The sequence below is a fragment of the Dryobates pubescens genome, chromosome 8 (genome assembly GCF_014839835.1).
Source record: "Dryobates pubescens isolate bDryPub1 chromosome 8, bDryPub1.pri, whole genome shotgun sequence".
Lineage (NCBI taxonomy): Eukaryota > Metazoa > Chordata > Aves > Piciformes > Picidae > Dryobates > Dryobates pubescens.
The window spans coordinates 4,312,064-4,317,990 of NC_071619.1; positions in this window are offsets into that span (position 1 = coordinate 4,312,064).

The window sequence follows — 5,927 nt, forward strand, 5'->3', positions numbered from 1 at the left end:
CACAGGGTTTTAAACAGGAGAAATGGGAGACAGTTTGTCCTTCTTAGCTCACATTTGTTGAAATTTAATCTTCTCTGGTGTGATGGTTGAGTTTTGGTAGATTAGGAGCCAAGCAAACTCCAGAATTAGGAGTCTTTACCTTCCCTCTTCTTAGTTGAGAGCTGTTAGCTTAAGGCTTGCTGAGTCTTAGCTGTTACACAGCAAGGTGAGAGGAAAACCAAACTGGCAATTTGGTCTGAGATTTTCAAAGATGGGTAAAATTTATGATGTGGTAGCACTTCAACTTGAGTTCCAACCTTATCATGCCTTCCCTGACACACCTTGTTTGTTTTGCTGGACACACCTTGGTTGTTTTGCCTGACACTTATACTGCTAATCCTAATTCCACTTTTCTAACACAGCCTGAAACTACCACAGTTTACACAGTGTGTTCTTAACTATTCTGGATTCTTTCTGACTAAAGATGTTTGGTAGATGTTGGAATTAAGGGTCTCTCTTCTGCCTTTGAACACTACCCAGTGAGTCTGGTCAGGCAGAGTCATGTGTCAGCAGAGCTTTGTCCTACAGTTGTCTGTCCTGTGTGCCCAATGTCAATCTAACAACTTCTTGTTACATGGAAAAACGTCTCTGAGTCACTCTGATATCAAGCATAGAATTGCTAGGGTTGGAAGGGACCTCAAGGATCATCTAGTTCCAACCCCCCTACCGTGGGGGGTTGGAACTAGATCAGGTTGCTCACAGCCACATCCAGTCTGGCCTTAAAAACCTCCAGGGAAGAGGCTTCCACCACCTCCCTAGGCAACCTGTGCCGGTGTCTCACCACCCTCATGGGGAAGAACTTCTTCCTAACATCCAATCTCAATCTACCCATTTCTAGTTTTATTCCCTGCCCCTTAGTCCTATCATTACCTGACACCCTAAAAAGTCCCTTCCCAGCTTTCTTGTAGCCCCTTTCAGATACTGGAAGGCCACAATTAGGTCTCCTTGAAGCCTTCTCTTCTCCAGACTGAACAGCCCCAGCTCCCTCAGTCTGTCCTCATAGGAGAGGAGCTCCAGCCCTCTAATCATCTTTGTGGTCCTTCTCTGGACATGTTCCAACACCTCCAGATCCTTCCTGTAACAGAGGCTCCAGAACTGGACACAGTGCTCCAGGTGGGGTCTCACCAGAGTGGAGTAGAGGGGGAGAATCACCTCCCTCGCCCTGCTGGCTATGCTTCTCTTGCTGCAGCCCAGGATGTAGTTGGCTTTCTGGGCTGCAAGTGCACACTGATGCCTCTTTGAACCCTGCTTGCCTCTTGCACACCTTGCATGACAGTAGGAGTATGAATGCAGTATTCTGGGTTTTGTCTAACAGCTTTGTATCTGAGATAGAATTTTAACATTCTATTTCTCTGTACTTTTTTTTTGCTCATTTCTTGATAGTTGCGGAATGGTGCATTCCCCAATACACTGATTAGGTTGGACTTGATGATCTCAAAGGTCTTTTCCAACCTGTTCTGGTCTATTCTATTCTATTCTAGACAGTAGGTTCTTTTTACTGAGATTAATTCAGAATTGAGCAGTGTTTGCAGGATATTCAGTTTATTCTTGCTGAAGCTGCCTTGCATTTATTTGCCTTGTGCAATGCTGGGATGTTGTTGCCAATTCAAAATATAATCTTTCTGCATTGCTAGTGTCTGATTTTAGACATGCATCACATTTCGCAGGGCTGTTGGACTAAAATACTGCCTTTGTTTCTGTAACATTGGGAACACAACAGTGAGCTTGCCTCAGATTTACACTATTGGAATCAGGAGAAGAACTTGATTCATTTCCTCTGCAAAGATAAGCTTGCATTTTAACTTGGCTGAATAAAAAAAGGTCACCTCAAAGGTCATAAATTAATCAGCTGGGACACTGTCAGTAGCTATACAGTAAGCACTGGCTGTGGAGCCAAGTGGGGGTTGGTTTCTTCTCCCAGGCAACCAGCACCAGAGAAAGAGGACACAGTTTCAGGATGTGCCAGGGGAGGTTTAGGCTGGATATTAGGAAGAAATTCTTCCCAGAAAGAGAGATTGACCATGGGAATGTGCTGCCCAGGGAGGTGGCGGAGTCACCATCAGTGGAAGTGTTTAAGAGGAGACTGGCTGAGGCACTTGGTGCCATGGTTTAGTTGATAGATGGTGTTGGGTGATAGGTTGGACTCAATGATCTCAAAGGTCTTTTCCAACCTATTCTATTTTATTCTATTCCATTCCATAACATGTAATTTTCTTTTTTGTACCTTGTATGCCGTGCCTGAGGATGCTCAAAAAGCTGCTGCAGTGAGAATAACACACAAAGGACAATTTGTCACTAATTGAGTGCTCATAGATTTTTTTTGCAGAGAGCACTAAATGGAGCCTCCAGGCTGCTTCATTCATGCCTAAGAAGAAAAGGTAAGCTAAGGATACAGATTTATTGTAAAATTCATGTCTGGGGACAAACAGTTTGCTCTGAGCCTAGTGGCATCTTTTGTTGCAGCTCTGAAGTGGAGAGGCAGGATCACAGGCTTCCGTTCTCTCAGATTGCTTTAGCTTTTATGTCAGATTATTGTTGATCTTGCATTTGGTTGTGGTGGGGTTTTTTATTTGTGGGGGGGGGGGGGGTTGTTTCTGTTTTAAAGACATGGGTTTGGTTCCTAATTGATTCTGTTGTGTGTTTAGGCCTGAAGGGGAAAATCAAAGTATTTAGTTAACAGAATGTAACTGGGTTCAGGTTTGTCTGTCAACTAAAAGCCTGTGTATAGTTGTTTTGTAAGGAGTTGACTTCCCCCCCCCCCATTTTTTTTTTCCTTTCTTGTGTTTAACTTCCATTGGCTTTAAAAAGGGTCATGCAGGGTTTCTGAAGGACCAAGCAGGCACTGCACAAACAAATATATAATGAGAATGGAGTTTCTGAAGATGATATAGTGCCCTTCTAAAGACGTCCTTGGCTGTTCCAGAATGCTTAGATAGCAACAACTGCCAGGAATGCTTTTATCATCTGTGCTTGCCCAAGAGCCTGCAACCTTTCCTTTCAGATGCTGGCCTTACACAGTTTTCTGTGCCTCTGTCACCTCTTGTGCAGATTAGTGTGTAGAATGTGGTATGTTGAGTAATGCACTGTAATGATGGGAAACTTTGGCTGCCGTGGAAAGAAGTTGCTGCCTTATTTAAACAGAATGATTGGAGTGTTCAAAGTCCTGTCCAGTTTGGCTCCATCAAGATTTTGAAATCTGTCTGGATGACTTCTAACTGCAGAAGCTGCTGTAACAGCAAGTGTACAACCTCACAGCCTCATGTTCCTCCCTTTCCTGCTTTAAACCCTGAGGGGGATACAAGGAGCTAGAGAACCTTGAGCCAATGGACATGTGTTTAACTTGCATCTTTTGTACCTTCTGAGCTTGCTATTAAACTGCAGTGTTTTTCTGTCTTGATAGATTTTCCTGCAGATAGGATTGATTTAAGTAGGAAGGAGTGAGGAATCTCTACTGGGGAAATTCAGCAAAGAATTTAATTTGGGGCATTTTTTAGCAGGGTTTTGTAGGTTTGTGAGGGTGTCAGGCAAACAAGTGTGAAGTTGCCCAGGGAGCTGGTAGAAGCCCCATCCCTGGAGGTTTTTAAGGACAGGCTGGATATGACTCTGAGCAACCTGATGTAGAATAGAATAGAATTAAATTAACCAGATTGGAAGAAACCTTTGAGATCATCGAGTCCAACCTATCATCCAACACTATCTAATCAACTAAACTATGGCACCAAGTGTCCCATCCAGTCTCTTCCTTTAGGAGTGTCCAACGCCCAGCTGGCTACAACCTCCCTTCAGGTAGTTGTAGCCAGCAATAAGGTCTCCCCCAGCCTCCTCTTCTCCAGGCTAAGTAACCCCAGCTCCCTCAGCCTCTCCTCATAGGGCTGTGCTCCAAACCCCTCCCCAGCTTTGTTGCCCTTCTCTGGACTCGTTCCAGCAACTCCACATCTTTCCTAAACTGAGGGGCCCAGAACTGGACACAGTACTCAAGGTGTGGTAGTGTGAGGGGTCCCTGCCCATGGCAGGGGGGATTGGAACTAGATGATCCTTGAGGTCCCTTCCAACCCTAACAATTCTAAGATTCTAAGCTTTTTATGTCTTGTACTGCAAAAGTTCACACCTTAAGTCCACCTTGGTTTCTTTTAAACATGAATCTACGTTTATCTCCAGTTTTACATCACAAGCCTGTTTAATTTAGGCATCTAAATTCAATCTGGCACCTCTGCAGCACTGTGGTGTATACTTCAGCTTATGTTACACTGCAGAACTAAGCAGTGGAGACAGCTTGGCCAGCAGTTTACCTGAAAGCAAAGATACTAGGCAGATATATATCCCTCAGTGGAATTATACCTCTCTCTTTCCACTTTCAAGGTGGATGTCTCACATGGCTGCTGCTGAGCTCTTCTGAATTCTCAATAGATTTTTGTAAGTAATAGAATAGAATTAACCAGGTTGGAAAAGACCTTTGAGGTCATCAAGTCCAACCTATCATCCAACACTATCTAATCAACTAAACCATGGCACCAAGCACCCCATCCAGTCTCTTCCTTTAGGAGATCTTTCCCTTAGAGATTTAAGAATTTAAATGCTTTCCAGGCTTGTTGTTTTTCTGCTTTATGATACATTATATTACTCATACTAGGGCATTTAAAAGACCCTTTGCTGTGACAAAAAGAAATCCAGCTGGCTCAGGTCTAGACCTTTGGAGGCATTTGAACACTTCAGTGCCTGGCACTGCTTTGTCTTCTAGGAGCTGTGTAGCTAAATGGAGTCCTCAGCTCCAGAATTCCCTCGAGCAATTTATAGAATAGAGCTGGATAACCCAGAATTGCCAGAGAAAAGTCTCACTAGCCAAGACAGGAACATCAAGAACTGTGATGGGACTACAATGGTTTTTGAGCAAGCAGGCACTTCCTGCTGGGATTCCTAAACATGAAATCTCTTCTGGAGTTACAGGCATGTCTAAATCATCACCTTGAATGTATGAGCAAAGGACATGAAGAAAGTGGTAGATACACCTGCAGAATGCTGATATCTCCTGACTATGATTTGGAAAGATCCTGAACCTCCCTCTCTTGACTGCAAGAGAAAGTTCAAGTCTCCTTGGTAGAACCCCTGCTTGTTTGAAAGCAGGAAGAGACAATCACCTCTCTCATCTACCACATAGATCTGGACAGCTGGTCACCTCTTGGCTTAGGTATGCTCAAGGCATCTGAGAGGATCAGAAAGCACTAGCAGTGGAAAAAGAGAAGGTCATACTTTAAAAATCCTGATTCAGATCCCAAGGCATCATCTGGAGCTGAAGCTGCAGGCAGCTCATTAGCTGTGAAAGAGTATCTGCATCTGCCAGCTGGCAGTAATTCAGGTACCTGCAGGCTTAGAAATATGCTACCCTAGGACTCTGAGAAAGCAGCAGTTCCTGACTGGTGAACAAGGGCCTGGAGAGAGGCCAGGTCATAACTCTTCTCTAGTGCCCCTGCTCAGCTGTACCAGTGGAGAAAGGACAACCAAATACAGAATCAGGATCAGAATTAACCAGGTTGGAAAAGACCTTTGAGATCATCGAGTCCAACATATCATCCAACACCATCTGATCAACTAAAACATGGCACCAAGTGCCTCATTCAGTCTCTTTTTAAATACTTCCAGTGATGGTGACTCCAGCACCTCCCTGGGTAGCACATTCCAATGGCCAATCACTCTGAAGAATTTCTTCCTAACATCCAGCCTAAACTTCCCCTGGTGCAGCTTGAGACTGTCCTCTTGTTGTGGTGCTGGTTGTCTGGGAGACCAACCCCCACATGGCTACAATCTCCCTTCAGGTAGTTGTAGATGGTAATGTGGTCTCCCCTGAGCCACTTCTCCAGGCTAAACAACCCCAGCTCCCTCAGCCTCAGAAG